This window comes from Motacilla alba, unplaced genomic scaffold (genome assembly GCF_015832195.1).
Source record: "Motacilla alba alba isolate MOTALB_02 unplaced genomic scaffold, Motacilla_alba_V1.0_pri HiC_scaffold_28, whole genome shotgun sequence".
Classification (NCBI taxonomy): Eukaryota; Metazoa; Chordata; class Aves; order Passeriformes; family Motacillidae; genus Motacilla; species Motacilla alba.
In genome coordinates, this window is record NW_024037374.1 from 2449830 (window position 1) to 2470847 (window position 21018).

The 21018-nt window shown below is 50.5% G+C and overlaps 2 pseudogenes; one reads left to right on the forward strand and one right to left on the reverse strand.

The window, feature by feature from the left end:
- The window catches only part of LOC119696322, a 2199709-nt pseudogene that overhangs the window by 1571580 nt on the left and 607111 nt on the right, over positions 1-21018 (reverse strand).
- The window catches only part of LOC119696323, a 1148804-nt pseudogene that overhangs the window by 572308 nt on the left and 555478 nt on the right, over positions 1-21018 (forward strand).

Below are 21018 nucleotides of genomic sequence, written 5' to 3' on the forward strand. Positions count from 1 at the left end.
CCCAGTCACTCCCAGTTCCTCCCAGTTGCTCCCAGCATGATCCCAGTGGCTCACAGCTGCTGCTGGTCACCCTCAGCGTGATCCCACTGGCTCCCACTATATCCCATTTGTCCCCAGCATGGTCTCAATTGCCCCCCAGAGGCTCCTACTCACTGCCAGTGTGATCCCAGAGTGATCCCAGTCTCCCTCAGTGTGATTGCAGTCTGCCTCAGCATGGGCCCAGCTGCCCCCAGTATGATCCCAGTATGATCCCAGTATGATGTCAGTGCAAAGCTGAGTGGAAAATGCCCCTTGGGGGGACACTGAGGGGTCCCTGTGGCAGCTGCTGGCAGAGGCAGCCTGGAGGAGCAGAGCCCTGTGTCCCCCAGGAGCCCAAAGTGGGGAGCCGAGAGAGGGGGGAGCAGCGCCATTGGCGGGACCCTCAACAGCCTGGAGAGGGGCAGGGGGGACTCCTTGGACCCCCCGCACCCCAAAGCAGAGAATAAGGGGAGAAGGGGCCCCGGAACCCCAAAACCCCCAGTGTCCCTAAGTGGGGAGATGGAAAAGGGGGAGCTTTTCGTATTCCTGGGACTCCCAGCAGCCTGGGGAGGGTGGGGACCGAGTAGATGGGGGACACCCTGTACAGGTGTGACCCCCAGCAGCTGGGACAGGGGGGAACCCCTGAACACCAAAAGGGAAGAGACCAGAGATGGAGAACTCCTGGGAGGCATTTTCAGGGCTGAATCTTGGTGTTTGGGAGGTTTTTATGGAGCCCAGATGGCCGGTGACTTCTCGAGATGGACTTGGGCAGAGGCACCTTCAAACTCAATGTGCTCATCCCTTGTTTTTCCCCCAAACCAGGATTTCTCATTCCCAAACATAGGCCAGGTAGAGGAGGAGGCTGCGAGGAAGAGGAATATGCCCCAGGACACCCAGGCAGGTGAGGAGGAAGTCAGTGCCCCTTTCCCCCTCTCTCCTGCTCCATCTCCCAGCCCAGCATGGCCCCCGGCTGCAGGACAACCCTGCTGCCAGCGCCGTCCTGCTGGGGATGCCCTGGGGAGATCTCCTTCCCCTTCCCTCTGGCACAGAGGCAAATCCCATCCTCTCCTTGTCCTTCCTCCCCCAGACAAGGAGCTGAGGATGGAGACCAGGGAGGACAAATCCCCACAGCAGAACCTCCTGGAAGAGGCCGTTTTGAGTGGTTCCAGGGCACAGGAATCCAATGGGGAAAAAAAGCCGTGGAGATCCTGCAGGAGGAGGGGCTGCAAAGCCAGCCCAGGATGCTCTGAGGAGGAAAGACCCAGCCTGTGCCAGGAAGGTGGACAGAGCTTCAGCCAGAGCTCTGAGCTGGTGGTCCATGAGCAGCTTCACGATGGGGAGAAGCCCTACAAGTGCTTGGAGTGTGGGAAGAGCTTCAGGCAGAGCTCTGACCTGATCCGCCACCAGATGATCCACACTGGGGAATGGCCCTACGAGTGTGGGGAATGTGGGAAGGGCTTCAGCTACAGCTCCGCACTCATCATCCACCAACGCATCCACTCCGAGGAGAGGCCCTACGAGTGTCCTGAGTGTGGGAAGAGGTTTTGGATCAGCTCCCTTCTCCTCCAGCACCAGCGGATTCACACCGAGGAGAGGCCCTTCCGCTGCCCCGACTGCAGGATGGGCTTCAAGCACAACTCCCACCTGAGTTGTGGCACCGGTGCATCCACACTGGGGAGAGGCCCTGCGAGTGTGGGGAATGTGGGATGAGCTTCAGATCAAGCTCCAGCCTGATCCGCCACCAGAGGACCCACACCAGGGAACGGCCCTACGAGTGTGGGGAATGTGGGATGAGCTTCAGCTGCGACTCCAATGTGATCCGCCACCAGAGGATCCACACTGGGGAAAAGCCATACCAGTGTGGAGAATGTGGGATGACCTTCAGCCGGAGGGCCCACCTGATCATCCACCAAATGATCCACACTGGGGAGAGGCCCTATGAGTGTCTCAAGTGTCAGAAGGGGTTTCAGACCAGCTCCAGTCTCCTCCAGCACCAGCGGATTCACACAGAGGAGAGGCCCTTCCGCTGCCCCAACTGCAGGAAGGGCTTCAAGCAAAACTTCAATCTCGTCAGGCACCGGCGCATCCACACTGGGGAGAGGCCCTACGAGTGTCCCCAGTGTGGGACGAGTTTCACCCAGAGCTCTACTTTGATCAGACACCAATGGAGGCACCGGTAAGAGAAGCCCTGCAAATGCCCCAGCTGCAGGAAGAGCTTTGTGCACTGCCCCAACTTCATCCCTATTGGAGGACCCACGTTGGGAAGAGCCCTGATTACCCACATTCCCCGTGCTCTTTGTTGGGAAGACACCTGGCTGGTGGTCTCCACGTCCTCCTGTGTAGCAGGCCCAGGGCCTGCAAGGGCTCCCTGGCGTTCAGCAGCCTAAGATAGGAAATGCCGAGTCATGATGACTGGACCTTAGAAGCCGCTCTCTTCTGCCTTCGGACCCTTGCTTATCTCTCTGTAAGACTATAGGTCACTTTCCTTTGACCCTTACTATTGGACAATTTCTAGAACCCCTGTAACCTATATAAAGGGCTACTTTTGCCCAGCTTGTTAGAAGAGCTGTCCCTGAGAACCTTCGTAGAAGATCCTAATAAAGACTTTCCTGTGGAACCTCACACGGCGCTTCTCCTCTCTCTCCCTGTGTCTGCCTGCCTGTGGCACCTAGCAAGCTAAGGGCTGAAATCACACAAAGAGCTGATAATCACTGCAGAGATGATTTCACTGAAGCTTGCTAAGGCAGCCTGTGGCTGACACCTGCCTAGGAACTCAGACAAGCTGTGACAAACAGGGCTGCACTATCTCGGCAGCCCGCTGAGACACCCTGAAACCCACCAGAAGCCGCATTAGTTCTGTGCCACTCTCATACTTGTAAAATGTTTCCTCCTTCCAACAAATGTAAATCTACCCTCATTCATTTTAAACATACTGACCCTTGTTCTGTCACTGCAAGATTTAGGAAAAAATAACTCTGACCACAATTTTCCCATTTTCACAGATCTTGGAAAGGAACCAAAAATCTCCCAGTGTGGGGTTTGGAGGCCTCATCCCATGAGCAGCAGCTAGAGGCTGAGGGCTCTGGGCTCAGTGGTGTGGAGACTGAGGACAGAACAGGAGTAGCCTGGCAGGGATTGAAGGGTGGTTTCAGAGAGACTGGAGCTTTTCTTCATAGAGGAAATAAGCATGAGAAGGAAACAATGGCACCAAGGGCATCTGGGGAGGTCCAGACTGGACACCAGGAGAAAGGAATTTCCCTGCCAGGGCAGGGCTGTGGTGCAGCACGTGCCCCAGAAGGAGACTGGAGCAGCCCAAGGCTTTGTGTGGGCAGGCAGAGGCAGGCAGGAGGCAGAGCTGTCAGCAAAGGAAGGGGCCAGCCAGGTGGGGCAGCCGTGGGATGAGGACAGCCTGCAGGGACAGAGGCACAGGTTTGCTCAGCACCAGAGACACCTTTCCCTTGCTTGTCCGCACCTGCATCAGTGCCTCCAGTGTTCTGCTCTGCTTGGAACCTGGGGACACTTTATCAGTCCTGTTCCTCAGAAGAATCTATTTAAAGTATGAGAAACTTCTGTGTTTCAATATCTTTTTGACTTTTGACAAGTTTTTTGAGCACACTCTGAGGGACTGAGGCTGATGCAAACAGCACCAAAGCCCCAGAGGGTCATTCAAGTCCTTGTGCTGTGTCTGTGCTGCTGAGCTGGGCCGGGCTCCTGGCCCAGAGGCAGCTCCTGGCAAGGGCAGCGCTGCAGAGAGACAGCTCTGGCCAGGAGCAGCTCCTGTGCACAGCCCAGCAGGACTGGGGCACTGCCAGGGCAGCTCAGGGACACGAGCAGGGCCCAGACAGAGCTCACAGGGGCTCAGCACTGGCAGGGGCTGTGGCATGTCCCAGAGGGGGCTGTGTCACAGCAGCACCTCTATGGCTGTGTCATAGGGGCACAGAGCAGCTGTGATGTCAGAAAGGCACTGGGTGACAGCACAGTGTGGGCTGTGCGAGGTCACAGGTTGGGCTATGACATCACAGAGTTGTTTTTTTTTTGATGTCACTGAGCATAATAGAGGGGACAGTGTGACATCACAGAGCAGGCTGTGGCATCATGGCATGGCTGTGTGACGTCATAGAGCAGGATGTGAGGTCAAAGTGTGTGCTGTGACATTAGAGAGTGGCAGTATGACATCACAGAGAGGGTTTTGTGACATCACAGAGGGGGTTGTGACATCACAGAGCTTTCTGTGATATCATAGAGTAGGGTGTGAGGCCATAGAGCAGATCCTGCCATCATAGAGAGTGGCTCTGTGACATCAGTGAATGGGTTATGACATCACCGGGTGGCTGTGTAACATCATAGAGCATGCTGTGACATCACAGAACAGGCTGTGGCATCACAGTGTTACTTTGTGACAACACTGAGTCTTCTGTGACATCACAGAGCAGCTGTATGACATCACAGGGGGACATCACAGGGGGACAACACAGGGAGGCTCTGTGGATAATAGGGGGCTGTGTGGCATCACATGAAGGCAGTGTGACATCACAGAGATGATTATGTGACATCACAGATTAGGCAGTGTGACATCACAGGTGGCTGTGTGACATCAGGGGCTGTGTGAGGTCACTGGGGAGGTCACTCTGTCCTAGCTCCCCCTCACATTTCCCCCTAGAGCAGTCCAAAGCAGCTCATGCACAGCGGGGTTTCCTGTCCCCGTGGCTCCCCCTTGCCCCGGCGCCGTAGCCTCCCCCAGAGGATGTTCCACGAGATCAACCCGAGAGCCTGACACGGGGACGGGGGGCCTGGGCTGTGGGGGGTGGGACAGAAGGACAGGGACCCCCACAGCTGTGTCCCCCCTGTCTCCCAGGGCCAGAGCCTGGGCCAGGGCTCCTTCACCCTGTTATGAACAAGGGCTTGGGAGCACTGAAAAAATCCCTGGCAAGGGAGCAGCAAAAACCAGATTTAATATTCAGCGACAGCACCATGAAGTTTCTTGGCAAGAGTCACTCTGCTCCTGACTGGACACTTCAGGCACAGCAAGGAAACAAAGCAACAACGAAACCAAACAACATCCAGACAATCAAACCAGAAATGAACCGAGAACTGTTCCTCTGTGTGTGTGTGTGTGTGACAAAAGCTCAGTGAGGAAAGGATAAAAGGAATACGGCCCAAAAGCTTAAAACCTATGAATTAGCCATTTAACAGAGGAATAACACTTAACAGTATTTCACTTAGCTAATAACTTAAAATTAACAACTTAGGAAAAGAACAACTCTTAGGAGCATTTAACTTGGCTTGGACCTCATGACTTAACCTTACTTACTGATATCTGGATATCTGACTGACTCAGCTATCCAAGGCACTCAAGCCCCTCAGAGAGCAGCATTTCTGCCACATTTCTCCAGCACAGGCACTCCTGTGTGCACACAGACACCAAGAGTCAGTGCAAGGCACCTGTGAGAAATTCCCCTGCGGGCAGGAAATGCTCACTGTGGATGCTTTGGCATCTCCCCAGCAGGTGAAGGGTTGAGTCTGGAGGAGTGGGGGGATCGGCCCAGGCTCCGTCACTGTTCAGGGATCCCCGAGTGCAGCAAACGGGAGAGTTCCCAGCTGGGAGAGGCCCCACTCAGAGGGAGTCGCTGGCCCAGGAGAGCTCCAAGGGGCTCCTTTTGGAGTGCTGTTTGTAGGGCCCCAAGAGAGGGGGTTCAGTCCCAGCAATGGCTCATCCTGGCCGCACTCGGCATCAACAGCTTTCTTTGGCAGTGTGAGAACAGGGATGTTGTGGCTCTGAGGGAACAAAAGCAGTTCCCAGGGCTGCTCCTACAGAAAGCAGGAGCTCCTTGGGCAGCAGCAGTGCCTGGGGCAGCCAGTGTTTGTGATGAGCTCCAGAGGAGCTGAGCCCAGGGGCTGCTGGCCAAGGCCGAGGCCCAAGGAGCATTTCTCAGCTGGCAGGGCGGCCTGAGAAGGGGAGGGGGGAATGCAGCAGCACAGGGCCCATGGAACCAAGGGAGCATTGTGACACTGTGGGGCCCTGTGAGACCAAGGGACCATTGTGACACTGTGGGGCCCTGTGAGACCAAGGGACCACTGTGACACTGTGGGGCCTCATGGAATCATGGAGAGCACTGTGACAATGTTGGACCTCCTGGAACCACAGGGACCATTGTGACACAGTGAGACCCCATGGAATAAGCAAAGCATTGTGACACTGTGAGGCCTCATGGAACCAGTGAGACCATTGTGAACCTGGGGGTCCCCACTGAACCATGGAGACCATTGTGATACTGTGGGGCCTGGTGAAACCAAGAGGCCTTTGGGACACTGCTGGGCTGCATGGAACCAAAGGTCCATTGTGACATTGCAGGGCCTCGTGTCATCAGGGGTCCATTGTGACACTGGGCAACCAAAGGGGACCATTGTGACACTGCAGGGCTGCATGGAACCAAAGCTCCAGGGTGACACTGCTGTAATCGGTGGTCCATTATGTCTCTGTGGAGCCAAAGGAGACCATTGTGACACTACAAACCCCCAGCGTTCAAAGATCCATTGTGACACTGCAAGCCCCATGGAATCATTGGGACCATTGTGACACTGCAGGGCCTTATGAAATCTAGAGGCCACTGTGACACTGTGGGACCCCGGTGAACCAAGAGTCCATTGTGACACTGCAGGTCTTCTTCTAATCAAGGGGCCATTGTGACACTTCAGGGCCCCATAAAACCAAGGGAACACAGAACAGCTCTGGCTGGTTTGGCCACCCCTGGAATGCCTGACTGCTCCAGCTGACCTTGGCATGTTGAGGCTCTCTTCTCATCTGCTGCTGAAATTCTGGGGCTCCATGCTTTCCTTCCTGTGAAAAAGAACTCTCCTTCTCCTCCAGGCACCTATGGTCAGAATTGGGATTTCACCTCCAAATTTCTTCATATGCAAGGATTGTTCCAATAGGAATCTTGCCAGGACGAGTCTGGCTGGCAGTGGTTTCACAAGGGTCACTTCCCATCTGTCTCCAAAACATTGGGGAAGGCTCCGTGCTTTCCTTCCTATGGGAAAGAACAGTCCTGCTTCTCCAGGCACCCATGGCTGAGGTTGGGATTCCACCTCCAAAGTTCCTTAAATTGAAAAACTGCTCCCAGACAAAATCTGCCATTGCTGACAAGTCTGACTGGCCTTGGCCTAGTGAGGCTCTCACCTGCCTTCCAAACACTGGGGCTCTGTGCTTTCCTTCTTATGGAAAAGAACTGTCCTTCTCAGCCAAGTGCCCATGGCCAGAATTGGGGTTCCACCTTCAACATTGCCTACTGTGAGAGACTGGAGCAGATTGTTGGCTCAAAACATTTCATGTGTGAGGGAGGAAAGGGCAGGTCCAGCCTTGCCCGGCCCTAGAACCCCAGTGTTATGTTTGCCCAATTATCCAATCACAAAAAAAAACCAAACAGAATTAAATGTAGCAGCAATTTTAATGAAGTAGTTTAGAATTGAATACACTCAAAATCTTGACAATATAATTGGGGTAAAATGAGGAATCGTCTGGTTCTGATAATAACGCATAAGCAAAAGATTACCACGGGGTATGGAGTGCAAGGGCTTTGGGGCCCCTGCCACCTCACGGACAAGGTCATCAAGTTACAATTCCCCTTTTTATGCTGTGTGCCATCACCATCTCCTCCCATTTTCGATTTGTCACATTCGTATTTCCACCCTCATCATCACGCATGCGCCACCATTCCTTGTAGGTGGTCGCAGCACTCTTTGGGGGTCGTCTGAGGAAGGCTTCTCCTCTTCCTCAGGTGTCCTTTATTTCACCTTTGGATTACACATGTGCACCAAGCTGGTATAGTATGAGCCAAAACTAGCATTATATGAGCCAATGCCATGTTCTAACATTAAAGCAATAAATCTCATCACATTAACATGTTCCTGATTTCCACCCAAGTTTTCCCTCTCTTTCAGATAGATTTAGTAATAGTTATCTCTTACTCCTTCCTGTCCTGAACATCTGCAGGAGATGGGGGGGGAGCGGACCCCTCCCCTCCCTTCTTCCTGGCATTTCCCTATTTTTACCATTTTGTTATTGCCAAATAATAATTACAGTATCAATGACGGATAAAGGAAGACTTGCACATGCGATGATGAACAACAAGCCTCAAACTTTATTGATAGACACGCATATTTATATTGGTATTAATAAGGCTAATACATATTGCAAAAGGCGAGCTCATTATTGGTTAGTTACTTATCAGCCGACTACACCTACTTCTGCATTCTTGTAGTGATACTGTTACGACTTTTCTGCTTTTCTTCATATTTCTAGCTGATTTCTAGCTGAATATCTTCCCTCCCTTTTCTACTGTTGCAGCAAGGGCACAGTGTCCTTGCCTTATATGGAAACTGACTGTTGGCTCCTTTACCTGTCTCCTTGCTTAACCAAGGGTATTACGTCTAAATGGCCTCTTTCTGCTAGCCAACTGTCCACAAAACTCTCCACAGCTATCTCCTGTTAATTGGACAGTTTTCTTTATCTTTGCCTCAACCAATCCTCCCTCAGGGGAGATATCTTCTGGTAATGGGCCATTGGGTCTCACTGCATGACTGATAAAATTACATCATCCCATTGTGAGATGCTCTGCCCAGAGTGAGGAGCCAAGCATTCCTAGCTGGATATAATCTGAGATTTTGGGACACCAGTACAGCCTTTCCACTGGATTCCCAGAGGAGCAGCCTTTTCCCCACTGGATTCCCAGAGGAGCAGCCTTTTCCTTAGCGGATTCCCAGAGGAAGACCAGGCCCATCTACACCACCACTGGACCTTCAGAGGAAAACTACATCCTTCTACAGGATCACTGCTGCAACAGAAGCACACTTGTTGCTCCAGGAGCACTGCAGCCACCATTCAATCGGACTCCTACCAACACCCTGACCAACAGGTGTTCTGACTCTGTCAGCAGGTTGTTTTTTTTTTGTTTGTTTGTACTATTACATTTGAATTTTTAGTTTTCCTAGTAAAGAACTGTTATTCCCATTCCAACATCTTTGCCTGAGAGCATCTTAATTTCAAAATGATAAAAATTCAGAGGGAGCAAATTTACATTTTCCATTTTAAGGGAGGCTCCTGCCTTCCTTAGTGGACACCTGTCTTTTCAAACCAAGGCATTAACCTTTAGGGGAAAATTGAAAATACATAACCCTCACTCAGAAGTCTCCTAAGCCAAAAGGCTGAGAAATGGCTCACTAATTCCTGAGTACTAAAGTAAGAAGCCATCTTAAAAAATAGTGATTTAGAGCTGATTGTGAGTAACCAACTCAACCGTGCCCAGTTTTATATGGAGAACCAGTTAAGTTACTAATACATAATTGCCTAGAGGTTATAAACTATCAAACTAAAGTAAGAGACAACCTAACAGATCAACCACTCCAAAGTGGAAAAGGGTTGTACATCGATGGATCTTCACAGGTAATAAAGGGGCACAGGGTATCGGGGTACGCTATAGTGGATGAAGGGTGAGTGGCCATAGAAAAGTCACCTTCCAACTGGTCAGCCCAGAGTGTGAGCTATATGCCCTAAAGCGAGCTCTGGAAATATTGGCACAGGAAAGGGAAACAACATATACCAACTAAAAATATGCTTTCAGAGTAGTGCATACCATTGGAAAAATTTGGGAAGAGAGGGGGCTATTAAATTCAAAGGGAAAGGGACTGATTCCTGAAAAACTTGTTTTAGAAGAGTTAGAAACCTTATAATTGCCAGAGGAAGTAGCAGTGATGTGTGTTAAAGGACATAAAAAGAGGTGACTCAGGAGGCACGAGGGAACAATTTATCTGATTTAGAAGCTAAAAATGCAACTGAATCAGAGTCAGAAAAATTAATCATAATATTAACAGCCATGAGAGAAATGCAAAAAGTCCCCATATTCAGTGGGACAGAAGAGGAAGAACTCCTTAAAATAGGAGACAAGAAAGATAACAAAGGGAAGTGGAGATTAGCAGATGGGAGGCAAGTGTTGAATAAAAGCCTGGCCAAGAAAATGCTAGATGGCATACGTGGAACAACACATTGGGATACACAAGCACTAAGTGATCAATTTCTGAGGGACTGGGTATGCATAGGAATTTTCAGAATAGCTAAGCAACTGACTGAATGGTGTGTGATATGTCAACAAGTGAATAAGAAGGTCATGAGGAAAACACCCAGAGGAGGGCAAGAACTAGCCTTGCAGCCCTTCCAAAACGTCCAAGTAGACTTTACCAAGCTTCCTTTCATACCGTGGTGGAAGTTTTTGCCAGTGATAGTTGATCACTAGACTCATTGGGTAGAGGTGGTACCCACTGTGAAAGCCAATGCCAATGTTGTGAGTAAAACACTTCTAGAATCAATCATTCCCCAATATGGGATGGCAAACAGGATTGATTCAGATCGGGGAACTCATTTCACATCAAAGATTATGTTGAAAGTTGTTCAGGCCCTGGGAGTAAAATGGGAATTACACGCTCCATGACATCCACAGAGTTCTGGTTGTGTAGAGAGGATGAATCAAACTCTGAAAAGAGCTCTAGTTAAGCTAATGACTGAAACCCAAATGTCATGGATCAAATGTCTCCCTTTGGCCTTATTAAGAATTAGAACCCAACCCCAGTCAGATCTGGGGGTCTCACCCTATGAAATGATGTTTGGGTTACCCTTCCTGACCTCACCCCAGAAGGTTGCCCCCTGTGAGGAAGGGGAAACCAATGCCAAGAAATAAGTTCTGTCTAGAGCACAAACCTTAGAAGGGCTAAGACATAAAGGGGCAATTCCTCAAACTACCACCCTGGATTTCAGAACCCATAAGATTAATCCTGGGGATTGGGTGATGATTAAGTCATGGAGAGATCAGCCTCTCACTCCTCAGTGGGAAGGTCCCTTTCAGGCATTGCTCACCACCGAATTGGCTGTATGAACTGCAGAGCGGGGATGGACTCATGGCAACAGAGTCAAAGGCCTGGTAGAATGTCGGAACCCAGGACACCCCTCTGGATGCCCTGGATGGCCTGAACCCCTGGCAGGGGGCTCTGAGACCCTGGCATGCAGCCAAAGACATGTGGTGTTTTGATCTTAGCCCATGGAGCAAATTACCAACTCTGTATGAAGAACTACAAGCCACACACAAAAGTTTAGGCAGCATAGTAGAGATAGTCACAAAGTGAAGGGAAGAGTTTCTGAGTGCTGTACGGGGGTGGGGGGGGGGGGGTGGGGGTTGACCTCTGTACAGTGGGGTTTGGATTTTGTACATGGGGGTCTGAGGCTCCAAGATGGAGGAATCAGGGCGTGCCTTGTCCTCCTACTTTCTTCTTCCTAGCCTCCATGATTTGGGCGATGTTGGCACTTTTAGATTGGTTTAGAATAGAAACCAACTGTCTAACATAGGTGGTAGCTATTGGAACGGAATTGTAAATACAGTACACATAGCTTTTAGTATAAAAGACAGCACCAGCCTCAAGGGCGGAGAGTGTGCCTTTGTCTGACCTGCTGAATGGGCTGCAGCAGCTCAGGGAGAAAATCTTTTAGATAACACATAATAAACAACTTGAGACCAGACAACTGCAAACTATTGAGTCTTTCTTTGAAGGCACGGGTTGGAGGAGAGACTTTTCCACCTTTCAGAGTCACCCTGACCAGGGGGAGACTCCAACAGTAGAAGAACCCAAAGAGTGGACTATAACATCCAGGCTGGGTGAAACGAGATTGACTCTCAAGCAGAGACTGAAAGACAACCAGAAAAACACCAAGACACCCAGAAAGTAGAGTCAAGCTTCCACCAAGCAGCTGGAGAACTGTCTTCCTGTTTTAATGGTGAGAATTACCAGCATCTGGTGAGGGGAAGTACACAAGGGACTGTAAAAGGTAATGGGACAGCTTCCTTAGAAAATAAGACAAAAGAAGGAGGGCAAGACTGGGTTGGCCCCTTTGTTTGCTACCAAGAAGACTCCAAAACCCTGCTGCGGGTAGCAACCCTGTAGGCATGGTAAGGTAGGAACAAAAGGCCATAGCAGACCTCTATCATTCCTCAGTTGTGTTTTAATACAACAGGGACTAGAGGTCTTTCCCTCTAGTCCCTGTTGTATTAAAAGTTGGCCTCTGTACTCACCCCTAAGATACACTGACGATGGGCAACAACGACACAAGCACGGTAGATGGGAGTCAAAGCCATACCAGATCTCTGTGATGCCCTTTTGTCCATTCCAAATAAGTGTGTCTAAGGAAAGCCTGAGATCTTTTTTTTTCCTCTTCCCACTGTCCTTGCCCATGTCAACAGATGCTGGTATGACTCATTCAAGAGAGAGAGAATTTTTTTTTACTTAATTTTCCATCAAAATGACTTCTAGAAAAAGAAAAGGGGGGTTTATTATAAATGAGTAATCCTATGGTTGACTCTCACAATTAAGGGGTGAATATTAAATATATGTTAAGAGAAGTTTGATAGATGTATAGCTATCTTTCCTCTCCCCCGTACATTGTTATCACAGAATGGCCTCAGTAGTTGGGGCATTTGGGAGGGTGGGCTTGTTACTATGGCAGCACCTGACCTCCAATCAAGCTGTAAGAAGGTGATCTCCACCACTGGACAGCGAAGAAGGAGTTGATTGACAAGACTTTGAGAGGGGCTAGAGGTATAAAAGACAGAACATCCATTTTTTTAGATGAGCAGCTGGTGACTAAATCCTTTCACTCCAGCACTGTATTCTTTTTTTTATTCAGTCTTCTGCTGTATTTCGATATCTTAATAAACCATTTAATATTTTCAAAGTGAAAATCATTTCTCACATGAGGTTGGGGAATGTGAGGCAAGGTTGTCCACACTGGGTCAGCTCTCAAGGTAAAACTTCTCTGACCTGGCCAGACCTCTTCAGGAGAGACCTTGGATCAATATCAATCACAGAATGCTGCAATCAGCTGTTCTCTAAAGAAAACATTAATAAAATACAGTCTTTAAATTAGGAATACATATTTCTTAAAAGCTCTTTGAAATATTTCTCCATAACTGTAAAAGGAAAACTTCCTGATGAACTGTTCCTGACCAAGCGCAAATCAGGGAAGACCCATGGTTCGTCAGGACTTGCTCGATCCTAATGAGCCCTGTGGTGCATTTGGAGATGAGCCCTGGAACACCAGGGCCTGAGAGGAGATTGCACAAAACTTTCCAGGAGGAAAAGTCAGAAAAAATACCCAAAGTTTCTCAAAGCATGAATGGGTCTCACTGAGGTCCATCCCAAACACAGGCTCCTCATGGACTCCTTGGAAGAGAGAACTGGACGCCAGGATGGCACAAAAACTCTCAGAAACTCAGTGTGGAAAGGAAAAATCCAAAGTACTTTAAAAATCTTGAGTATCTCAAAGTATTAATGAGCCCCAAAGAGTATCAACACAGAGCTCTCAAGGGACTCGTTAAAGCAGATAATTAATGCCAGTGATGCGTGAAATTTTCACATTGAGTCTGTATCAAAAGGGAAACACCAAGTACCTTAAAATACCTGAACTTCCGTAAAGTACTAATGAGCCCCACTGAGTGTTGTTACTGAGAAAGAACCTCAAGGGACTAATTAAAGCAGATAATTGGAGGCCATGACTGCAAAAAGCTCTCAGAGACTCCAAGGCAAAAGCCAAACCCAAAGTCCTTTGAAAACCCTGCAGTTCCTGGGAGCATGAAGGAGCCCCCAGGGCCATTGCTGAGCAAGGCTCCCCAGGGACTCCTTCCAGCAGATCCTTGAGGCCACTGGTATGTGGGCTAGGGGGGGATGCTGAGGGCAGGACAAGGGGCTGCCAGTGGCCAGCCTGGCTGGGGCTGTGCCAGGAGGCCCCAGTGCCTCAGGACAAGGTGTCTCCTGCCAGCCCTTGGTGGCACAGACCCTGCTGTGCCCCAGGGCACCAAGCCTTGGCTTCTCTTTGTGCCCACCTGTCATCACTGCCTGCAGTTCTCTGCTCTGCCTGGGGCCTGGGGACACTTTCTCAGTCGTGTTCCTCCCTGGGACCCATTAAAAGTCCAAGAAACTTTGGAGTGTGATTCTGACTTGGAGTTCTGCAGAGGTTTCTTCAGCTGCCTCTCAGGGACTGATGTTCAGGGCCTGAGCACAAAGCCCCAGAGGCTCATTAAAGTCCTTGTGCTGTGTCTGTGCTGCTGAGCTGGGCTGGGCTGCTGGCACAGAGGCAGCTCCTGGGAACCAAGAAGAGCTTGAAAAGCACATTTCTCTTGATGAGCAGCTCTTCTGCCAGCCCAGCAGGGCTGGGGCACTGCCTGCAGCCAGCCCGAGCACAGCACAGAGGCATAGAGAGCTTCAATCAGTCAGGGCTGGGAAGGTGCTGAGAAGTGCCTGGGGCAGAATCCCTGCCAGCCCTTGACACAGGAACCTCTGGCTGCAGGACAATGCAGCTGCAGCTCCTGCAGTGATCTCCTACAGCTGCAACATCCCAATGCCTACAGACCCTGTGAGTACATTCTCTGATTGTCTCTTGTGCAGAGCAGCCAGGGGTGCCCAGGGCTGTCCTGCAGAGCAGGCTCCTGCAGCCCAGGGCGCTGTGCTGGGGCAGGGACTCTGCTGCCTGCCAGGGACAGCTCTCAGCCAGCCCTGGCAGCTGCTCCCAGCACTTGAGGACAAGATCTGGGTGGCAGGAGACAGCTGGTAAGGCTTGGAAGTGTTGTCGTTTTGTGGTGAGGATGCTGCATTGTTCAGGGCTGCTCCCAGCATGGCATTCAACTGCAGAACATTTCCAAGTAGATTATACAGGGAGCACAGCAAGTCAGGGACAGCATAAAAGGAAAACCGTGCTTTTTAAATCTACTGTTAAGGTTTGCCTGGTTGGGGAATTGCAGATAGACATCCATCTCTCACTTCAGGTAGAGAAAAATTAAAAAAAAAAATTGTCTCAGATCTGAATAAACCAAGCAGTGACAGAAATCAGGACAGGGCCCCTCAGAGGCAGCATCGGTGACGCTTTTCCAGCCTCCTCAGGGTTGCTCTGATGTTGCCATCAGAGCCTAAAGAGCCAGAGCTGCCTCGAGCATTGTCAGGGCTGGGAGGGGTCTGCAGCGCAGAGCTGAGCCCCCAGGGCTGGGCTGGGCTCTGGCAGCACTGGCAGGGCCCAGCCCTGGGCACAGGGAAGCATCTGCCGGCAGGGACAGCTCCAGGCAGCAGAGCCCTGGGCAGGCAGTGAGGGGCAAGTGCCCCCCAAGCTGTATTGGGATATTTAAACTCCTCTCAAAACCCAACTAATTCAAGATTACTTTTTTTACAGATCCCCATGTGCAGCCCCAGCAAATGTTCAACAGCAGCTCCATCAGCCACTTCCTCCTGCTGGCATTGGCAGACACGCGGCAGCTGCAGCTGCTGCACTTCTGCCTCTTGCTGGGCATCTCCCTGGCTGCCCTCCTGGGCAACGGCCTCATCATCAGCACCGTAGCCTGCGGCCAGCACCTGCACACGCCCATGTTCTTCTTCCTGCTCAACCTGGCCCTCACTGACCTGGGCTCCATCTGCACCACTGTCCCCAAAGCCATGCACAATTCCCTCTGGGACACCAGCACCATCTCCTACACAGCATGTGCTGCTCAGCTATTTCTGCTCATCTTCTTCCTTGGAACAGAGTTTTACCTCCTGACCATCATGTGCTATGACCGCTACGTGTCCATCTGCAAACCCCTGCACTATGGGACCCTCCTGGGCAGCAGAGCTTGTGCCCTCATGGCAGCAGCTGCCTGGGCCAGTGGCTTTCTCAATTCACTGCTGCTCACAGCCAATACATTTTCCCTGCCCCTGTGCCATGGCAATGCCCTGGGCCAGTTCTTTTGTGATGTACCACCGATCCTAAAGCTCTCCTGCTCACATTCAAACCTCAGGGAACGGGGTCTTATTGCTGTTAGTGCCTGTTTAGGACTTGGTTGTTTTGTGTTCATAGTTTTCTCCTATGTGCAGATCTTCAGGGCTGTGCTGAGGATCCCCTCTGAGCAGGGACGGCACAAAGCCTTTTCCACCTGCCTCCCTCACCTGGCCGTGGTCTCCCTGTTCCTCAGCACTGCAGCGTTTGCCTACCTGAAGCCCCCCTCCATCTCCTCCCCATCCCTGGATCTGTCCCTGTCAGTCCTGTACTCGGTGGTGCCTCCAGCCCTGAACCCCCTCATCTACAGCCTGAGGAACCAGGAGCTCAAGGCTGCAGTGTGGACACTGATGACTGGATGCTTTCAGGAACATTAAACTGCTGTCCAATTTCTGCAAATCATTTGTAATAAATGTCATCTTTGATACTTCTTGTTGGTTTCATTTTGGAGGTTCTTGTTCTTTATTTTACCTTTTCAGTGTTGTCTACAAAGAAATGTCAGTGTTTATCCCATTTCTCATTTTATTTCTCTCTACCTTCCCTGTAGCCACAGACTGTGTCAATGAGGGGCTGTACTCTAAGTGGCTTTAATGGAACTAAAGGATCTCCCAGCAGAGTTTTCTGCAGAGATGCCCTTTTGTTGCCTCCTCTGGAGCTGCAGCAGCAATGTCTGTGTGCAGAGCTGGGGGCAGATCAGTGCTGGCCCAGCAGCTGTGCCCAGCAGCAGCAGCAGCACTTGGTGTTGCCAGTGCTGCTGCCGTGGCCCTGCCCCGCTGCCCTGGTGGCCCTGGTGTTGCTGTAGGGCCTGAGTGCTCTCGGGGCCGGGCACAGTGCTGGGGGTGGCAGTGCCGGGGCTGCAGCAGGGACAGGCCATGGGCACTGCTGGGGCAGCGCTGACGCCTCAGGCCAGGGCCTGGGGGCTCCAGCCTCCTTGCCCAGGTTTTCTCAGGAACATGGCCAGACCAGTGCTGAGAACAGAAAACCCCTGTGAGCTGCCCCAGGGTGGCCGTGGGCAGGCTGGGGGCAAACAGCATGGCTGGGGCTCTGCAAGGGCCCTGGGGGAGACAGGAAGGAGCAGCAGAGCAGGGGCTGATCCATCCCCAGTGCACTGCACAGCCCAGGGCAGCGTCCCAGAGTGTCCTCATGGAGCTGCCAACCCCATCCCCCCTCTGCAGCCCTGGCCTCTCCCCCAGCTCACACAGGTGCCCCATCCTTGCAGGCACAGGCACGGCAGCACTGGCTCAGGAGCCCCTGTTTGCATTGCACAGAGCAGGCGATCAGGTTAACCCTTTCAATACTTCAATCCTCCCATGAGTGAAGAAAAACAAAATACAAGCATATTAAAAAACAACATAAAACCATAAAAGTCAGTAAAGAAGAAATGAAATCCCAAGTAAAAAAAGAACAGAAAAGCCTTAATCTTAAAACTAAAATCCTCTTATAAATTAAAAAGAAAAAACTCTTTTTCATTATACCATGTAAAACTATTTTAAAAAAATCTTCAAGATAATATCAAACAAAAAACCTCCATAATAAAATTTTTAAAAAGCTAAAATAACTAAAATTATCAAAATTTTAAACAAAACCAAAAAGTAATCCAGTACCCCCAAGAGAAGATCTCTTTTCCCAGAGATAAAATATAATTTTAAAAATAAATAATAAAAACTTTTACTCTTAAAGAACTCATCTTTAAAACAATACCCCATAAGTCGACATGGCCAATCAACAAGCTGAAAAAAAGCCTGTAGCAATAAAAACTTCACAGTAACAAAGTTCCCCAGACATCTGTTATCCATGACAAATTAAGAACCACAAAAAACCTATTTTTTCCTCTTGTAAAAAAATGTCTATACCTTAACAAGAAAAACTTCTCTCCCTAAGTAAACTAAAAAAAGACTATTCTAGAAATAGTAAACTAACTACAAATTTTTAGTTTAGTTTATTTACAATGTAAGTAAAAAGAAAAAAGTTGTAAAGAAAAAAAAGACTTCTAAGGAGTTCATTTTAATTCTTACTACCTTTTCTCCTTTTTTAACTTTTAATAAAATTTTCTTTCTATCCTTTTAAAATTTTGAGCCTACTTTACCTTTCTCAAAATCCTATATCACTAAAAAAATAAATACAATAAAACCCACCTCACTCATCAATACATTAATTAGGAATCTCAAAATTAGAAAAATCTAAAAAAAAAAAAAAACCAAAACCACTACAATGTCATAGTAAACCTTTTTCAAATTTTCTCTGATTTTACAAGGTTCCCAGTAAAGGCTGTTTTGCTGTTTTGAGCTCCTGAGAATCTCTTGTTGGTATTTCTCCAGGGAGTCCAACCCAGAGAACACAAACAATTCCAATTCCGTTTAAATGTCTCACTGAGAGAGTTGTTTGGGCGATGGGGGTCAGGGCTTGTGTGTCCTGCTTGGCACAGCCCAGGCAGGGCTCTCCCAGCCCCATTCCACCCTCCATTTCCCAGCTGGAGCCGCTGGTGCCTCTGAGTTGTGCTGCCCCAGCCCCAGGGACGCTCTCCTTGTCTGCCCATTTCCCCACGGGCTCTGGCCAGGGATGGCCTCAGTGGGGGCTGCTGACATCCTCAGCAACTTGGAGGCTGCTGCTGAATTGTACTGCTGCAGAGGCTTGTTCAGCCTGCAGCTCTTCAGTGCAGGAATTCAGTAGGGCTCATTAACATTCAAGCACCTGAACAAGCCAAGCCTCAGGGAATCATTTGATTTAATTTCCAAATCTTTTGTGGTTAATTAGACAGATTCCAGCAGTGTATTCAAAGTGAATATATTATACTTACAAAGATAGTGAGGAAAATTTTTTTTGGTCCTTGTTAGTTTTTTTTCCTGTTAATTCATTGATATGTGCAATCTCCAATTGACACTGAATCCAAGTACCTCCTCATGCAGTTTGAGTAGATATGAAAATCAAGACCCTTCATGGCTGACAATCAATCAGACTTTGTCCACAACCCCTCCCCATCATTTCCCTCATCCAACCCCTGGCACTCCTATGGATCAGGAATGGTGTGGCCAGCAGGAGCAGGGCAGTGATTCTTCCCCTGTGCTGGGCACTGGTTGGGCAGCACCTCGAGTGCTCTGTCCAGTTCTGTGTCCCCCAATTGAGGAAGGACATGGAGGGGCTGGAGCGTGTCCAGAGAAGGACAACAAGGCTGGAGAGGGGTCTGGAACACAAGTCCTGTAAGGAGCGGCTGAGGGAGCTGGGGTTGTTTATCCTGCAGAAGAGGAGGCTCAGGGGAGACCTCATGACTCTCTACAGCTCCCTGACAGGAGGGTGCAGCCAGGTGGAGGTCAGGCTCTTTTCCCAGGGAACAGTGACAGGACAAGAGGACACAGCTTAAGCAGCACCAGGGGATATCTTGGGTGGACATCAAGAAATACTCTCCACACAAAGGTGATTGGGCATTGGAATGGCCAGGAAGATGGGTGAGTCATTGTCCCTGGGGGTGTTTAAGGAATAACTTGGTGTGGCACTCAGTGCCATGGTCTGGGTGACAAGCTGGTGTTGGGTCCCAGGCTGAACTTGATGCTCTCCAAGGTCTTTTGCAGCCTGGTTGATTCTCTGATGATTGTGACACTGCAGGGCCCTGGGGAAGCAAGGGGCCATTGTCACACTGCGGGGCCTGGTGGCACTAAGAGGACCATGGTGACATTGTGTACGACATGGCAGCACAGACCAAGGGGCCGTTGTGACACTGTGGGGCAGAATGGAAGCAAGGAGTCCATTGGGACACTCTGGGGCCTCCTGGAACCACAGAGGCCACTGTGACACTGCGGGGCCTTGTGGAACCAAGGGGCCATTGCTCCACTGCAAGGGCTCTGGGAACCGAGGGAACAATTGTGACACTGTGGTGCCCCATGGAACCATGGGTCCCTGGTGACCCTGCAGGGTCTTGTGTCACCAGGGCTCCCTTGGGACACTGCAGCACCAAGGAATTCATGGTGGCACTCTGAGGCCTCATAGAAGCAAGAGGCCACTGTGACCCTGCAGGGCCTTGTAGAACCATGCAGAGCACTGTGACAGAGCAGGACCTGGTCTCATGATGTGGCCATTGTGACACTGCAGGGTCCCATGGAACCAAGGGGCCAGTGCTGCTCCTCAGGGACTCCTGGAATGAAGGAAACATGTTTGACACCATTGTGGCCCTTGGGACCAAGAGGCCATTGTGACACTGTGGAAGCAAGAAGGGCATTGCTGCACTGCCAGACCTCATGGAACCCAGGATATAGTGTGACACTGCAGGGACTAAGGATCCAAGGGACTTTGTGACACCAAGGGGTCCCCTGGAACCAAAGGGACACTCTATGGCTTCATGGAACAGTGGTGACACTGAGTTCTCTGGGAGTGCTGGTCTGCTGGAGGGTAGGAGGGCACTGCACAGGGCCCTGGACAGGCTGGATGCAGGGAACAAATCCAACAAAGTGTAGTTTAACAAGTCCCAGTGCCGGGTCCTGCACTTTGGCCACAACAACCCCTGCAGCGCTACAGGCTGGGGACAGAGTGGCTGGACAGCAGCCAGGCAGAAAGGGAGCTGCAGGGATGGATGGACAGCAGGCTGGACATGAGGCAGCAGTGTGCCCAGGTGGCCAAGAAGGCCAATGGCTGCTGGCCTGGCTCAGGAATGGTGTGGCCAGCAGAGCAGGGCAGTGATTCTTCCCCTGTGTTCAGCACTTGCTGGGCAGCACCTCGAGTGCTGTGTCCAGTTTGGGGCCCCCCAGTTTGGGAAAAACATGGAGGGGCTGGAGCGTGTCCAGAGAAGGGCAACAAGGCTGGTGAGGGGTCTGGGACACAAGTCCTGTGAGGAGTGGCTGAGGGATCTGGGGTTGTTTATCCTGGAGAAGAGGAGACAGAGCAGAGGCAAGGCAGTGTCAGGGAACAGATTGGACTTGATGATCTCCAAGGACTTTTGCAGCCTGGCTGATTCTGGGATTCTCTGAAAGCACCCTTGGAGCACTTGCAGGATGAGCCCTGGGCCTCCTCTTCAGAAGATCCAGCAATCCAGGTGCCTCAGCTTCTCCTGCCAGCCCCAAAGCCCATCCTGTCAGTCCTGCAGAGCCTCTGCAGCTCCTCCTCCTTGCCCAGAACAGGGAGCCGCACAGGCAGACACAGCAGCCCAGATGGGCCCCCCTGGCCTGGGCTGCCTCTGGCAA